An 18737-nucleotide genomic window follows, 5' to 3' on the forward strand; every position below is an offset into this window, starting at 1 on the left:
AATATATCGTTTGGTTGTTTAGTTTTATTAAAACAAATAATTCTAAAAAGTTATTTAATTTACTACCGTATATCACTCGTATATGCATATATACGACTTGTGTCATTGCACAACACCGTCAAGCTTGACATGTCTGAAGACTTATCGTCTTAGCAAGACCTATACGAGTTATATAAAAAGAACTATACAGCTCTATATGGATTTGGGGTTGGTGTGCAAAATCAAATAAGAAAAAATATTTTACTCCTTCCAAAAAGATTTTTTTTTTTTTTGAAGGAAGCCGTATAAGGACCAAGAAGTAGCCAACGTAATCCATCTCGGGCGGGTCAATATGGTTCTGCTCAACAAGACAACAACATCCAGGAGTAACAAGAAGTCAACAACCATCCAACTTCAACTCAAATATGGGTTGTTTTGCCTGATATGCAACACGTGCAACGTCACGTTTCCCTTGCTTTTCTTTATTATTATTATTATTATTATTATTATTATTTTAACAACTACTTTCCTAACAAAAACAACGAAAAACCCTTCCTACCAGGCTACCAAGATAGTAGCAAGGGCCGGTACCACAAATAATCCATACTAGAAACTACAACACTACTGATTTTCATATACTCCAATCTATATTCAAACAATCCGTCCTATTTTTTTTATTCATAAGAAACTTAAAACCTTTATGTCTCCAAACACTTTAATAATATTTACCGGTTTAGTATCGAAGATGAACTTGTTCCAGGCTTCCCGCAAACACCAAATAGCAGCCATCACAATAATATTTAACTTTTATTTTTTACTTTTCTTTATTTATTTACTTTTTTTTTGCTAATGTCCTATTTATGTTATTTAACTAACTTTATTATGTATTTATTTAAATTAATAGTATACTTCAACAACATATATTAAAACTATAGAAAATGGTAGTGTTTTTTTTTCTTTAACCATCATAGTAGTAATCATTCTCTATTAAGTTATATTGATATTGTTACTTCTTACAAATACAAAGTTTCACAATTGATGATATTAATTAAATTTAAACTCTTACACTTGTAGCAAAGACCACCACCCGTACACCCCATCACTTCTAAAAACGAAAATCATTGTGTAAAGTCACCATATTATGCCACTTGCAAAAAAATGACGCAAATTGTAGGATTAGGATCATGACAAAAATAGAAGAGAAATAAGAGTGAAGTAAGAATTATTACTAGCATTACAATTATATATATATATATATATATATATATATATATATATATATATATATATATATCAAAAAGTAACATTTGAGTTACTCACACAAATCATTGTTCATGAAATTATCTCTTTCCCGCCTTACACGTGTACGATCACCCCTCTCTTCTCCTTTAGCATCACCGTTTCATCACAATTTCTTAATTTGTTGTCTTCTACATTTTTATCCTCTCTCTTTAGGTTATCTCCCCGCCGCTTCTCTGTAAATGCGCTCACTTTCTGGCGGACGGCTTTATCGTTGTTGGATTCCATATTTGGGAACCCTAGGTGACCGACTGCAGGTCAGAGAACTTTGCCGTATGTGGTTGCCGGATTCCCATTCGAAACCCCGGGTCTGCTGTCCGCATGTCGTTGCCGGGTTCTGATTCGGAACCCTTGGCAGAGACTAAGTGGTGGTGGCGAGCTATGTCCGGATGAGGTAAATTTAGAGCCTACTGATAGTATGCTGACGTCGGGAGCGGGAGATAGCATTTGAGTATCGATTCAGTTTAGGTTGTTACGGTAATTTGCTTCTACCGTCGGTTTTTTATTCAATTGCTAGAATGTTGATTTTGAGCTTCTTAGGGTTTTGAGAAAAAAAAAATTGGTCATATTTTTGATGTGTAATAATTGATTACTGAGGGACTAGTTTGGTATTAGCCAATAGTTAGAGGGTCAGTTATGTACATGTCTTGTTTGGTTGTTATATTTCGTTCAGTCTATAATTCACGTTTTATCCAATTGAATAGAAAATTCCTTCTTCTCCCCTAGCTTCTTCTCTTCTACTCGTTTGGATCGTATCAGTGGTATCAAATCTATCGGTTCTCGGAGCTTGTTCCGTTGATTATGTCGACTCGGAATCAGGAAGTTGATTCCACACTGAAGGCTCATGACAAGGCAATTGTAGATCTACGATCTATGATGGAAGCGATGATGAAGCAGCAAGTGGAATTGACTGCTGCGATTACAACAATGACCTCGCAACAGACTAATTTGAACAACGCCTCATCGAGCAGAGTTAATCAATCGTTCGACACGGAACGGACGAATTTCAGATCTATGAGGCTCTGTAAGATCGATTTCCCTAGTTCCAGTGGTACCGATGTTGAAGGATGGATCTACCGTTGCAAACACTTCTTCACAATTGATGAAACACCTGAGAATCTAAAACTCCGTTATGTTGTAATTCATTTGGAAGGAGATGCATTACAGTGGTATCAGTCACACTTGAGATCGAGCGGTCGGACAGTGGCGGAGTACCCATGGACAGAGTATGTCAGATCTGTAACTAGTAGGTTCTCAAACGCCATGTTTAAGGATGCTATGGAGAATTTAGCTTCACTTTACCATGATGGTGAACTGGAAGATTATTGTACGAATTTTGATAGATTGCTCAACAAGGCAACAATTCCTGAAGAATATGCGGTTAGTTTGTTCATTAAAGGTTTAAAACCAGAGATTAAGTATTCGGTTAAGATGTTTAAGCCTAGGACCTTACATGAAGCATTCGGTTTAGCTAGAATTCAAAGCATGAATATGGATGCTTTGTTTGATAAGCTTGGTAGTTTTGATAATAAGAGCTGGTTAAATAAACCTAGCTATACTGGTGGTAATAAGTGGAATGATGCTAAGGCATTCGTACCTAAGAATGCTAGCAAACTACCTCTGTTACCTGCTCCTTTGCCATTGAAAGCTATAGGTTTTGCTGCACCTGCTTCTAGTAGCTCTAATAGTAACCCTAGAAGGTTATCTTGTAAGGAGCTGGAGCAGAAAGAGAGAAGGTGAATGTTTTTGGTGCACCGAGAAATTTGTACCAGGACATAGATGTAAGAAGAAACAATTGATTATAGCTGAGGTGAATGAGGATGGTAGTTATGAAGAGGAGGATGTTGGAAAGGAGAATCAAGAGCCATTGATATCTTTGAATGCTATTATGGGCATTCATTCGTTTGCCACAATGAGAGTGCAAGGATCAATGGGAACAAGGCAGTTATACATCCTCATTGATTCTGGCTCTACTCACAACTTTATTGATGTTGAATAGGCAAAGAAATTGCAGTGTCAGATTCAAGAGGTTAAGGGTATGAATGTGACTATTGCTGATGGTAAACAGTTAATTTGCAACCAGAAGTGCTCTGATTTTCAATGGAGCATGCAGGGTAAGTGGTATACAGCTGAGGTATTACTCATTCCTTTGAAAAATTATGATATGATTATGGGAATTCAATGGTTGCTATTGCTCAATGATATACTATGGAATTTTAATGAAATGAGTATGAAGTTTAGTATTAATGGGCAAGTTATTGAGCTTAAGGGATTAGAAAACAATAAGTTTTCACTGTGTACGGATGAAGTTATGGGGAAAATGTTGCACAAGCCTGAGCAGTTGTCCTTGACACAATTATTCAGTATGCAATTAATTCATGATCCTAATGACCATTCTGCCCCTAGCTCTAAGATACTTCAAACTGATCAGTTACAGGTGTTCGATTATCTTCTTAAGAAATATGAAGATGTGTTTGCGTTACCTGTTTCATTGCCACCTTCTTGGTCATTTGATCATAAGATTCCATTGAAAGAGGGAAATCATAGTCTATTATGTCAAAGGCCTTACCGCTACCCTGCATTACAAAAAGATATGATAGAAAAAATGACGATGGAATTTAAAGAGGCAGGAGTGATTAGGGATAGTTGCAGTGAGTTTGCAGCCCCTGTGGTCCTTGCTAAGACAAAATATGGTCAATAGCGCATATGTATTGACTATAGGAGATTGAATGAGGCGACTTTCAAGGATAAGTTTCCAATACCTTTAATAGAGGAGCTGTTAGACGAGTTGGGTGATTCCTCTATTTTCTCTAAGTTGGATTTGAGATCCGGTTATCACCAAGTGAGGATGTGTGAAGATGATATTCATAAAACAACATTTCGAACACATGAGGGCCATTATGAATTTTTAGTAATGCCCTTCGGTCTTACGAACGCCCCTGCCACCTTCCAATACCTGATGAATCATGTGTTCAACCCACTTTTAAGGAAATGTGTTTTAGTTTTCTTTGATGACATCCTTGTTGATAGCAAGGATATGGAACAACATAAGAAGGATCTTGAACAAGTTTTGAAATTGTCAAGAGACAATCAATTGTTTGTTAAGAGTTCTAAATGTACGTTTGGGGGCCAAGTAGTTGAATATCTGGGCCACATAATTTCCAGTGCAGGGGTAAGTACAGATCTAAAAAAGATTGAGGATGTTGTGAATTGGCCTTCGCCTCTAAATCTGAAACAACTCACGGGGTTTTTGGGACTAGCGGGATATTATAGAAGGTTCATAAAAGCCTTGGGAACCATAGCTAGACCACTCACCGATCTGCTTAAGAAAGATGCCTTCCAATGGAGTGACTTAGCACAAAATGCATTTGATAGTTTGAAGTTGGCTCTATCTATAGCACCTGTACTTGGTCTTCCAAATTCTAACAAAACTTTTGTCATCGAGGCTGATGCTTCTGCTAAAGGTATCGGGCCTGTTCTCATGCAAGATTCACATCCTTTGGCCTACATAAGTAAAACACTGTCACCTAAGCAACAAACCTTATCAGTTTATGAAAAGGAATTGTTAGTGATTCTGTTTGCTGTGAAACAATGGCATTATTACCTCATTGCAGGCCGTTTTATTATTAAAACGGATCAGCAGAGCTTGAAGTATCTTATGGATCAGAAGATCACCACACCCTTACAACACATTTGGTTGGCCAAATTAATGTGTTATAACTATGAAATTTTATACAAACAGGGTAAGAAGAATTTAGTTGTTGATGCTTTATCTAGAGTGCAAGGGTCAACTCTATTCAACATCACTATCTCTACCTTGGAGCCTTTGTTACTACAAAAGTTGCAAGATAGCCTAGTGGGTGATATTGATATGCAAGCTATTGTTGATAAGCTTACAAACCTTATTTGGCTTATAAACCCCACATCAGTTGCCCATACAACCGATGTGGGACAAGTCCCACACCTTGCAATGGTTTCAGTCTGTAACAATGCACCCTCCTTAAGGGCCATGTAACAAAGTGAAACTTTCGAGTTAAAATATCAACTTTCCAAAGTCTAGGGACTAAAAATGCCAAATTTCAAACTTGAGGGTTGAAAATGAAAATTCTGAAATCTTGTCCTATCACGCTACGCGATGGACAAAAGGATAAGCCCATCGCGTACCGCGATGGAGCTTCTGACACGTTTTGACACGTGGCACACGGCAGCACTGCTTGCCGCCACGTGTCACCACGTGGCAACACTGCCGCCACGTGTCGCCACGTGGCAGACCTACGTGGTGACTCACCGGACCTATATCGCGATACGCGATAGGTCAGCCCAGGGACCCATCGCATTTCGCGATGGGGACCATTTTCAAGTCTATAAATAGCAAGGTCCGGGTTTCACATTTTGCACACCAAAACTCAGTTCACATTTCTCTCTCTAACATCTCACTACATCCCGACAGTCGTATACTTGATCTACCTCGAAACGTGCCATAATCCATCGTTAAGCGTGTCCCGAACCTTCATTTGTGTACCAACGTTTCCTCGAAGTTTTTGCCACCCTCCACCCACACATAATCAAGAAAGTGTTGTTGTAATGGCGATGAATATCGTAAAACGTGTCAACGAGTGTTGAAGATTTGGCGTTCCTCGATTAGCGTGTCGAGCAAAGTAAAGCGGCGTTGGAGTGCTGCTCAAGTCCCTAGGGTTTCTATTCACTATTAAGGTTAGGCGTAATAATGAATTCAAATATAATTCAATATTATATTCAAGGCTTAAGCCTTAAGTCTAGGATATACTCGATACCTCGATAAAAGAAAAGAAAAGAAAACATAACAAAGAAACGAATGAAACTATGATTATGAATATTATTGAATACATATATATGTGTGTAAGTATATGTGTAAATATTCTTTGTTATGAATTATTATTTAATGAATAAAGAGTATTCTTAAATAATAAAGAAAATGATTACGTTTATTGGAGAAGAAGAAACGTCGGGTTTTAAATATAAACTAAAGGTTTATAATTTACTTTTAAACTAAAGGTTTTCAAGTAAAAAAGAATTGAACTAGAGGTTCAATCGAGGATTGAGATATAAGACTAAAGGTCTTAAGCCGGATCGTGTATCCGACTAACAAATATTTATACTCGTACTATAAGTGCGAGATAAAGAAAGGGAAAGACCCTTGGACGGTGAGTGAAGCCGATTCTAAAGAGATAAGGAGAATACGCCCCTAAACTTTTATTTATTTAAAAATGAGTCAACTTGCTTTATGAAATTGTTTACAAGAAACTATGTGTTTCTAAAACCGTTATGAATAAAGGTATAAACCTAGCCCTCAGGCTATGGTATACGTATGTCTGGATCCTTACATAGGTGGTACTATGCGATGTATGGGCATGATCGCACCACCCTTGGTCGTAGGATGCTCTCCTGCAGGGAGTACGACCGTTGTGTATATTTACAAGTACTTAACTTAGTCGAACGCTGCGGTGTTTGCTGAGGTGACCTAGAGTAGAGGCTCATATTTATAATGTGTTATTTGACTTTGTTATTCATAAGCCACGTTGGGCCGAGGCAGGCGTAGTCTCGAGGGGTAATAAAGTAAAAGAAAGTATTTTTGCGTCAGCGTGTTCACCAGCATTCGTTGCTGACGTATTTTATTACATTTTGCAGGTGAACAAGTTTAGCGCTTGGAGTATCGAAGTGCTATGTATATAAATCCGATGGATCGGATTTCTTTTGTAAACTTAAGCGTGGTGGTTTGTAATTATAAACATATAATGTTTTGTAAACTCAAACGGGTATTTTATAATTCCCGTCTTTTGAATATATAAATTATACTTTTGATCCTTAAAGTTTTATAAGTCTTTCGCAAATAACGTAACTCTGATTTATGTACAAACACGATACCAACTTATGGGTCGCACTCCCAGGCCTAAGTTGGGGGTGTGACAGGTTGGTATCAGAGCCATCGATCTTAGCGAATTGGGTATCATATAACAATACCCAAGCTTCGATCCAAGTTTTAGGAATTAATGGATTATATGTTTTAAGGATAAGAGAGGCTGGTAAACTTTCTATCCCTCTCTACATTCTAAACCACCTATAATATTAGATGTCGTTTAAAGCTCATATCAAAGAATTTATTCGCAAGGCCAAAGAAGCCGGAATTGTCGAACCCTATCCCGAAGACAACATGAGCGATGGATACTACGAGGCATATTTTGACCAAGACGTGGAACGAGACCTGTCCAAACCTTTATACTATCCCGGAAGTAGGCACTACCCGATCGACGTCCCCGACAGTCCACCGAAGCCAAGTGTTGAGCACCAAGGCACTCAAGCTATCATCCATCGACTATGCCAATGTATCAACCATCAGAAGTACCGACGTATCACCCATCGGAGATCCCTACTTATCAACCCACGGAGGTACCACAATATTTCTCAACTGGTTATGTACCGCCAAATCCACATCCGTCATATACCTTTCTGTCAAACTTACCTATCAAGGAAGAACCAAAGTCTCCATCTTCCGATTGGATAAAATGTCATTCCCACCCATGCCGATGGTTTACCGGAAGCTCTACTTGTAATGAAGTAAGCTCAAAACCCAACAATGGAGAAGGGCCGTCCCGAAAGCCCAAGATGAGGATTATGATGCCTTTCGAGAGTTTCAAGATGCCTTCCATGAACATTGAGACTACACAACCTATGGAGGAAGATGAACCAGAAGAAGAAGAGGAACCTATGGAAGAAGAAGATCCCGATGAAGAAGAAGAATCCGAGGAAGACGAGGAGGACCCTGTAAGAGAGTCCGAGGAAGATATGGAAGAAGAGCATCCTGAGAATCCTAACGAAATATCAAGCCCGATAAATGGATCACTCACTTCCAATAATGCAAGCTATGGTTCTGTGGACCCGTATGTCCAATATTTGGAGAAACTTAGGATCAAAACATCGTCAAGCTTCCCACCATTTCAAGGAGAAATTCCTTCGATTCAAGAGCAAGCCGACGAGATCCGTGAGCAGAACCAAGCTGCCAAGACATATCTCTACCTCGCAACCGACAAGACTTATATTCCATATCCTGAACCGCGAAACCACTACGAGATGTTGACACTGGGTTACCGCGACCCACTTCTGCAGTACGAATACCCCAACATAGTCCCGCAGTCGTACGAAGAACATCTGGATCGTGCTTTGCATGAGACCGACGACTGGAGAAAGAAGGTAGACGAGGAAAAGAAGAAGAAAAATAGCATGGGAGAGAAACTTCTTCACAAATGCAACAAACTCAAGAAAGTTGTGAAGAAGTTTATGAAACACTGAAAATGGTGGTGTGTGGTTGTGAAAACTCTATGTGTAAATTAGTATTGTATGATATGTGTATAAATAAAGAATGTATGAAACGTTCTAAATGTAATGATAGGAACAACAATATATATCGTGGGAACGATATATATATGTGTGTGTGTGTGTATTGTAAAATATATATATCCTTGGGATATATATATTAATGTGTAATAAATAAACGTGTGTTTAATATAAGAAATGTTGTTAAAAATTTCATACTTAAAGTAATAAATAAAAAGAAAGAAAATGTCTGAACAAAGCAATAATAACGAGAATGCTCGTAGAGAGAGAGAGGGAGAGATAAAAGCCAAGGGGAAAGGTCCCGAGAAAGAGAGAGAGGAAGATATTCCCGAGAAATACATGAATAAAATACAAAAGATGATAAAAGATGCCGTTAGGGAAGAATCTCAAATAGATCTCATTCTAGGCAATCCAGAAATTCCCAAACTGCTAATCCTTCCGTTCATCCCTCTCGTAAATCCGAAAAATCCCCTCCGAACCCGTCTCATGTTGAAGAGAGTGTGCATGAGTCTAACGTCGATGGTGGTGTTATACGTGAGTTCAAGAAACTCAAGATAAGCGGTTGTTCGTTTAAAGACTTCAAGTACTATGGACCGAAAAAAGTTCCATGGTGATAAGGGAGCCATTTCTACCGTAAGATGGCTCGAGGAGATGGAAACAATCGTGATTACTAGCAAGTGTTCTGAGGTAGAAAAGATTTAGTATTCGGCCCTAATGTTCAAGGGTAAAGTGTTGGAATGGTGGAACGCTCTGTTGATGAGCAAAGGAAAAGATGTGATGTATGGTATGAGTTGGGAAGATTTTAAAGCTTTGTTGATGGCTAATATCTGTCCCATGCGTGAGACCGATCAGATTCAAACGAAATTCTTGAATCTCAAGGTTGTTGGGACAAACCTCCGCGAATACAATACTAAATTTCATGAGTATTGTCGCCTTGTTCCCCAGCTGGTTCACCCTGAATCCAGCAAAGTCACGAGATATATTTGGGGACTTCCGCGGGAAATCCGCGACATGGTAAGGTCTCACCTACCACAAACTGCCGACTCTGCAATAGAGTTGGCCGGTTACTTAATGGGCGGCATGGTTCGTAACAAAGAAGAAGATAAAAAGGTTATGACGCCAACTACTCAAGGAAGGACAATTGGAGGAAACAATCAATTCAAAGGCAAGGGCGTGAACCAAAGCCGATTTAATTCAAAAACGCCACAATGCAAGACTTTTAGGAGGTATCACAAGGGACGTTGCAACTTCGCCCCGCCTCCTAAAGTGTGTGAATCTTGCAATCGCACTGGTCATGATGCTGCTGATTGCTGGAAGAAGAGGATGACTTGCTTTAATTGCAAGGAGATGGGCCATCTAAGTTTTGAGTGCCCAAAGAACAAGCCTGCTGCTGGTGGTGCGGGTGGAAGTGGCCAAAATAAAAAGGGAAACGCTTGAGTCTTCGTACTCGACACAAAAAGAGCCGCTGACATGCCGGAAACCATAACCGGTACGTTTCTAGTCAACGACACCTATGCTAGAGTTTTATTCGATTTGGGTGCCAATTTGAGTTTCATAGATTATAGCTTCTGTAGTCTATTAAACGAACCATTAACTAAATTAGATAAAACTCTATGCGTCGAGACTGCTAGCGGCGAAATCGTTAAAATCTCCGAAGCTTTTGAAAACGGGAAAATTCTTAAGCCGGTTATATTTTACCTATTTGCTTGTTACCCATGAGTTTGGCTGGTTTTGATATTGTACTTGGTATGGATTGGTTATCCGATAACCAAGCCTGTATCATCTGCAATAGCAAAACTGTGGAACTTCAAGCCCCCGATAAACGAACAATTCTAATTGAAGGGGACAAAGAAGCTGGCCAAGTTAGCATAATCTCCATGATTAGGGCTAACAAATGTTTGAATCAAGGATGTCTCGCATTCATGGCCTACGTCACCGAAGATTCTAAGCCAAAAGAAATCAAAGACGTTCCTATCGTTTCGGACTATTCTGACGTCTTTCCTAATGAACTCCCTGGTATTCCTCCTGATCGTGAAGTAGAGTTTAGGATCGATCTGATTCCTGGTACTTCTCCAATCGCCAAAGCTCCGTATCGCTTAGCGCCGACCGAGATGAAGGAGTTAAAGAAACAACTTGATGAGCTTTTGGAGAAAGGTTTCATTCGACCGAGTTCGTCGCCTTGGGGAGCGCCAATTCTATTCGTCAAGAAGAAAGACGGTTCCATGAGGATGTGTATCAACTATCGTGCGTTAAACAAAGTTACAATCAAAAACCGATATCCACTCCCTCGTATTGATGACCTCTTTGATCAACTTCAAGGTGCTACCTTCTTTTCTAAAATAGATCTTCATTCCGGCTATCACCAACTCAAGGTCCAATCCAAAGACATTCCAAAGACTGCTTTCCGAATAAGGTATGGACATTACGAGTTCACGGTTATGCCGTTTGGACTTACTAATGCCCTGGCCGCATTCATGGTTATGATGAACCGTATTTTCAAGCCTTACTTGGATAAATTCGTTATCGTATTCATCGACGACATACTTATTTATTCAAATTCAAAGGCCGATCATGAAATTCATCTACGTACTTTGCTTGAAATCCTTAGAACCGAGAAGTTGTACGCCAAGTTCTCGAAATGCGAGTTCTGGTTGCACGAGGTGCAATTTCTTGGTCATGTCATTAACGTCAACAGTATTCAAGTGGACCCCGCTAAGATTGAAGCTATCTCTAAGTGGGAGATCCCGAGGTCGCCAATCGAGATCCGAAGTTTCTTAGGTTTTGCCGGCTACTACCGTAGGTTCATCGAAAATTTTTCTCGTATCGCCGTTCCCTTAACTTCCTTAACTCGTAAAAACATCAAGTATGAATAGGGAACGAAGCAACAAGAGGCGTTCAATATACTAAAACAAAAGCTCACTCAAGCACCTATCTTGGCTCTGCCAGAAGGTACCGAGGATTTTATGGTATTTAGTGACGCATCCCACTCGGGCTTGGGATGTGTACTAATGCAACGCAAGAAAGTAATCGCCTGCGCCTCTCTTCAATTGAAAGTACACGAAAAGAATTACACGACTCACGATCTAGAGTTAGGCGACATAATCTTTGCACTTAAGATTTGGAGGCACTACCTCTATGGAGTAAGATTTACCGTGTACACTGATCATAAAAGCTTGAAACACATCTTTGATAAAAAATAGCTCAACATGCGCCAACGGCGATGGATGGAGACTCTTAACGACTACGATTGTGAGATTGTATATCATGAAGGCAAAGCTAACGTCATAGCTGATGCCTTAAGTCGTAAAGAGCATGAAAAACCCAAAAGGGTTCGAGCTTTGCGCCTAGAACTCCAAATCGATCTCTTTGAGCAAATAAAATCTGCGCAAACGCAAGCGATCAATGAAAACCAAATCTCTGACGAAAAGCGCAATGGCACCATTGACTCGCTAGTCAAAGGTGACGATGGCATCCTAAGACTCGGTAATAGGATTTGGGTACCAATCGTAGGAGGCTTGCGTGAGAAAATCTTGAACGAGGCTCACAAGTCTAAATATATGATGCATCCCGGAAGTGATAAGATGTACCACAATCTAAAGGCAAATTATTGGTGGAATGGGATGAAAAGGGATGTTGCTTCGCATGTTGCGAAATGTTTGACTTGTTTGAAAGTTAAGGCTGAACATCAAAGGCCTTCGGGATTGCTACAGCAACCCGAACTTCCCGTTTGGAAGTGGGAGTTGATTACCATGGATTTCATTACCAAACTCCCGAAGACGACTCGACAACACAATGTTATATGGGTAATTGTGGATCGTTTGACCAAATCTGCACACTTCATACCCATCAACGAGTCGTACTCTATGGATAGATTAGCAGTATTTATGTGAACAACATTGTTGCTTTGCATGGAATACCGTTGTCTATAATTTCTGATCAAGACAGTCGTTTTACGTCTCATTTCTGGAAAAGCTTCCAACAAGCTCTCGGTACAAAGTTGAACCTTAGCACTAGAGGTGCACAAACCGGTTTTTTTAAAAAAACCGGTTCGGTTAATAACCGGACCGGTTTTTCTTGGCCTGGAAAAAAACCGGTTTTTAAATAACCGGACCGGTTTATTAACCGGTTTTTTTGGTGCAAAACTCGGACCGGTCTAACCGGTTAGGACCGGTTTAGAAACCGGTTAGAACCGGTTAATAACCGGTTTTTTTAATTAACCGGTTTTTTTTTTAAAATAACCGGTTAATAACCGGTTTTTTTCATAATAACCGTTTTAAAATTAACCGGTTTTTTCCATAACCGGTTCAGTAACCGGTTTTTTCTCTAGAACTTGTAACCGATATACGAACCGGCGGTTACTAAACCGGTCAAACCGGTTTTTAAATAACCGGTTTTTGTAAAAACCGGTTTTCGGTTTAAACCGTTGAACCGGTTCACCAACCGGTTTTTTTGCCCATCTCTACTTAGCACTGCTTATCATCCACAAACCGATGGGCAAAGCGAAAGAACAATTCAAACGTTGGAAGATATGCTCCGCGCTTGTGTGATCGATCTAGGTGGAAGTTGGGATGACCATTTGCCCTAATGGAATTCTCGTATAATAATAGCTATCACGCAAGAATTCAAACCACACCGTTCGAGGAGTTGTATGGAAGAAAGTGTAGAACGCCCGTATGTTGGTCTGAAACCGGAGACAATCAGTTATCTGGACCCGAGATAGTCCAAGAAACTACCGACAAAGTTATTCAAATCTGAAAACAACTTAAGACGGCACGTGATCGCCAAAAGAGTTACGCTGATGTTCGTCGTAAGCCGTTAGAGTTTAATGTCGGTGACAAAGTACTCTTGAAAGTCTCGCCTTGGAAAGGCGTTGTTCGCTTGGGTAAGAAAGGAAAATTGAGTCCTCGATTCGTCGGACCTTTTGAGGTACTCAAACTAATCGGCACTGTTGCATACCGATTGCGACTGCCTGAGGAAATGCAAGGGATACACGATGTATTCCATGTTTCGAATCTGCGTAAGTGTTTGATCGATGAATCGTTGGCTATGCCATTAAAAGACGTATAAATAAATGAGAATTTAAAATTTGTAGAACTTCCAATTCAAATTGAATATTCGAAAACAAAGAAGTTAAAGAAAAGAACATTGAAAATAGTGAAAGTTAAATGGGACTCACGAAGAGGGCCCGAATATACTTGGGAACTCGAATCGGAAATGAAAAAGAAATACCCCCACTTGTTCGAGTATAGCAATCTCGAGGACGAGATTTGTTTCAAGGTGGGGAGGATGTAACAACGTGAAAATTTCGAGTTAAAATATCAACTTTCCAAAGTCTAGGGACTAAAAATGCCAAAATCCAAACTTGAGGGTTGAAAATGAAAATTCTGAAATCTTGTCCTATCGCGCCACGCGATGGACAAAAGGATAAGCCCATCGCGTACCGCGATGGAGCTTCTGACACGTTTTGACACGTGTGCCACGTGGCACACGGTGGCACTGCTTGCCGCCACGTGGCAACACTGCCGCCAAGTGTCGCCACGTGTCAGCGGTGCCTACCACGTGTCGCCACGTGGCAGACCTACGTGGTGACTCACCGGACCTATATCGCGATACGCGATAGGTCAGCCCAGGGACCCATCGCGTATCGTGATGGGGACCATTTTCAAGTCTATAAATAGCAAGGTCCGGGTTTCACATTTTGCACACCAAAACTCAGTTCACATTTCTCTCTCTAACATCTCACTACATCCCGACAGTCGTATACTCGATCTACCTTAATAAACGTGCCATAATCCATCGTTAAGCGTGTCCCGAACCTTCATTTGTGTACCAACGTTTCCTCGAAGTTTGTGCCACCCTCCACCCACACATAATCAAGAAAGTGTTGTTGTAATGGCGATGAATATCATAAAACGTGTCGACGAGTGTTGAAGATTTGGCGTTCCTCGATTAGCGTGTTGAGCAAAGTAAAGCGGCGTTGGAGTGTTGCTCAAGTCCCTAGGGTTTCTATACGCCATTAAGGTTAGGCGTAATAATGAATTCAAATATAATTCAATATTATATTCAAGGCTTAAACCTTAAGTCGAGGATATACTCGATACCTCGATAAAAGAAAAGAAAAGAAAACATAACAAAGAAACGAATGAAACTATGATTATGAATATTATTGAATACATATATATGTGTGTAAGTATATGTGTAAATATTCTTTGTTATGAATTATTATTTAATGAATAAAGAGTATTCTTAAATAATAAAGAAAATGATTACGTTTCTTGGAGAAGAAGAAACGTCGGGTTTTAAATATAAACTAAAGGTTTATTACTTTTAAACTAAAGGTTTTCAAGTAAAAAAGAATTGAACTAGAGGTTCAATCGAGGATTGAGATATAAGACTAAAGGTCTTAAGCCGGATCGTGTATCCGACTAACAAATATTTATACTCGTACTATAGGTGCGAGATAAAGAAAGGGAAAGACCCTTGGACGGTGAGTGAAGACAATCCTAAAGAGATAAGGTGAATACGCCCCCAAACTTTTATTTATTTAAAAATGAGTCAACTTGCTTTATGAAATTGTTTACAAGAAACTATGTGTTTCTAAAACCGTTATGAATAAGGGTATAAACCTAGCCCTCAGGCTGTGGTATACGTATGTCTGGATCCTTACATAGGTGGTACTATGCGATGTATGGGCATGATCGCACCACCCTTGGTCGTAGGATGCTCTCCTGTAGGGAGTACGACGGTTGTGTATATTTACGGGTACTTAACTAAGTCGAACGCTACGGTGTTTGCTGAGGTGACCTAGAGTTGAGGCTCATATTTATAATGTGTTATTTGACTTTGTTATTCCTAAGCCACGTTGGGCCGAGGCAGGCGTAGTCTCGAGGGGTAATAAAGTAAAAGAAAGTATTTTTGCGTCAACGTGTTCACCAGCATTCGTTGCTGACGTATTTTATTACATTTTGCAGGTGAACAAGTTTAGAGCTTGGAGTATCGAAGTGCTATGTATATAAATCCGATGGCTCGGATTTCTTTTGTAAACTTAAACGTGGTGGTTTGTAATTATAAACATATAATGTTTTGTAAACTCAAAAGGGTATTTTTATAATTCCCGTCTTTTGAATATATAAATTACACTTTTGATCCTTAAAGTTTTATAAGTCTTCCGAAAATAAACGTAACTCTGATTTATGTACAAACACGATACCAACTTATGGGTCGCACTCCCAGGCCTAAGTCGGGGGTGTGACAGGCCAACGTCCTCGTTGGTCACGGCCACGTTTGTCACGGCTGGCTCACTCCAGGCCACCACTCCGTGGGCCACCACTCCGAGTCCTCGTTGGTTACGGCTGGCTTTCTCAAGGCCACCACTCCGAGGTTGGCTCTGATACCAATGTTACAAGGCAAACAGAAGAACTAAACTAAAAAGACTAGTCTAATAGGTGAGGGAACCCATTTGGCTTATAAACCCCACATCAATTGCCCATACAACCGATGTGGGACAAGTCCCATATCTTGCAATTGTTTCATTCCGTAACAATTTTCCACAATGTTGTCACTTCGTGTGCATTTGGCATAATTTGTGGCTTTATCAATAATTAACTTGAATAATATTCCATAACTGCTGATTATTATCAGATGAGCCTGCAGATGGAGTTTACTTTTTCTGTTTGGGCAGGGCCTGCATCTGTTTTTCATGCTAATGTCAAGTGGACGGCGGTTGTGACTCAGTGTATTGTCTGTTGAATTTATAATTTACTTTGTGGCGGTTTGGTTGATAAGGGCTATGATGATCATGTATCTGAGTCTATGTGTTTAGGTGGTTTATTGCTTAATATTAAAATCTTATGATGGTTTTTATGCTACAATTACTTTTTAATATATATATAATGACTAAGATGAAGACATATAAGTGTCCATCTGTGATGCGGGCGATGATGATCACGTATCTGAGCCTACGCGTATAAGTTGTTTATTGTTTAAAATGCAAGCCGTCTATGGCGGTGGCGTATAGATTAGTTTTATGATAGCTGCAATGATGACGTATCCGAGTGTATTTGTGATCTAACAACCTTTCATTCTTTGTTGTATCTCTTCGGTTTTTGATATTCATTACGTTTGTAAAATTTGAAATTGATCTCTTCTATAATTGGTTTTTAGAGGATAAAAGCCGTCATATGTGTTTAAAGGTAACCAACTTTCAAATGGGTATGCTCATCTCGGCGGTCTTCACGCTCTAGAAATGACAAGAATTTAGGAAATTAGTTGACCATGTCGTCTTGAAACAACCGGTGTCGTTTTGTACCAGGTGGTGTTGGATCAGAGCAAGTCGTTGTGTATGAGCTTTCCGAAGGGACATCAATGGAATGACAAGGCAGTCTATTCTAAATCTTTAGTTTATATGAACTAAAATACTCGAATCAACCTCGAGAACTAGGTATTATAAACTTAGTTTTAATTCCAAAATCTTCAAATAAAATAGCGAGTTCCTATTGCTCAAATCTTGACTTACCATTTTCTTTTTGCAACAGGAGACGTTTTTGTGACACATCATTCCAAAACTCGAGGCAATACTATGAACCAAGGCTACTCTGCGCAGTACGTGACCATCCATGTGCTGATGGTTCAAGGAGATTATCAACAACAATGCAGGTAAAAACACATATGACACACAACAATTAGTTCACTGCAAATAAAGATATATATATATATATATATATATATATATATATATATATATAGTTCACTTGATTGTAACTGACACCACCAGGTGTACTGGTACTCGAATTTCCTCTAGATAACAACTTTAGTAGTTATACAAAAGTGAATCCAAATATATTAGTTTATGTAATTTGTTAAAAAGGAAATTAATGTTATTTTTTTAGCTTTGTAAAGGGCCAAAGATCGGATAATGAACAATTTACTTCGTTTTAGCTTTGGAGTTGAAGACTGAGAGATCTAGAGGCCGACATTCTTCGGGCTTTAGAGGATATAAGCCGATGTTCACTTTCGCACACGCATTTGTCATTTTACATTTCCATGTAATTTAATTTCGTTCAACACTATTGTTGAAACTGCTTTTGATTAACGACTTCATGTAGACAAACACGCCCGCGCCGCAACGCGCGGGTAACAAAACTTGTTCCATTGAATCGGTAACTAAGTATATAGTTGAAAAGTGATCTATCATTCCACCTACTGGCACCACACAACAAGTAAATACAATAATGGTTTTTAATATATCTAAACCTAAACAATGTTTAGATGACAAATCAAAAAAATTTTGGACGTGTTTTAGAAAACCCCACGAGAAAAAAGTTGGCCGTTTGAACCTTCAAAGGGGTTGAACAACTTGTTGCATAGGGTGAACCCAATCATGCTTTAAAAACTTTTCTTATTTTTCTAGAATGATCACTATTTAATACTAAAAGAAAAGGCAATAGGTGTACACTAAAGCTTTAACTACCATCAATGAGCATCAAAAAAGTGAAATAGCTCATAGCTTAAATGTGTACCATTTTTACCATAAACAACCATCGTTTATTAAAAGTCACATTTTGACATATATGCCCCATTGGAAAAGAAAATTAGGGGCAATCTCCATAAAAGATTATCCAACATCTATCCTTATCAACATGCATAACAGTTACATTTAAGTATTTTAGAATTACAAATTAATTAACATGCACCACATTGACCTCTATTTAGTTATACCCACTAATGTGTCTATAAAGTACTTAGAAACATCATATGACATTAACTACTTTGTTCCACAACGCTAAAATGAAAAAAATCTACCCACACAATACTCTTTTCTCAAAATACCGACAAAATATAAATACAACTGAGCATGTTCGCCACCACAATGGTTGGTTGGTGCATTGCCCTTTAATGAAGTACCTTCAACTAAATAATTAGCGTGAATTGCATTGTTCCACAACACTAAACATTTAAAATCTATCCACGCAAATACACAATATTGTTTCAAAATAACAACTTAACATTAACATGTTCAACTAATCTTATTATGCTTGGCTATGACAGTCAATCACACAGTCGATCCATCAACCGTGGGCGACTACTTT

At 39.1% G+C, this 18737-nt stretch overlaps 1 long non-coding RNA gene across 1 annotated transcript; it reads left to right on the top strand.

The window, feature by feature from the left end:
• Positions 1–1491: 1491 nt before the first annotated feature.
• Positions 1492–17790, top strand: LOC143621362 (uncharacterized). Its single transcript, XR_013151502.1, has 4 exons — positions 1492–1755; positions 16961–17089; positions 17184–17304; positions 17587–17790. It is a non-coding gene; the product is annotated as an uncharacterized LOC143621362 (long non-coding RNA).
• The last annotated feature ends 947 nt before the right edge of the window (positions 17791–18737 follow it).

The sequence above is a fragment of the Bidens hawaiensis genome, unplaced genomic scaffold (genome assembly GCF_021521415.1).
Source record: "Bidens hawaiensis isolate Kalapana, Puna unplaced genomic scaffold, B.hawaiensis_p1.1 tig00002839_1, whole genome shotgun sequence".
Taxonomy (NCBI): domain Eukaryota; kingdom Viridiplantae; phylum Streptophyta; class Magnoliopsida; order Asterales; family Asteraceae; genus Bidens; species Bidens hawaiensis.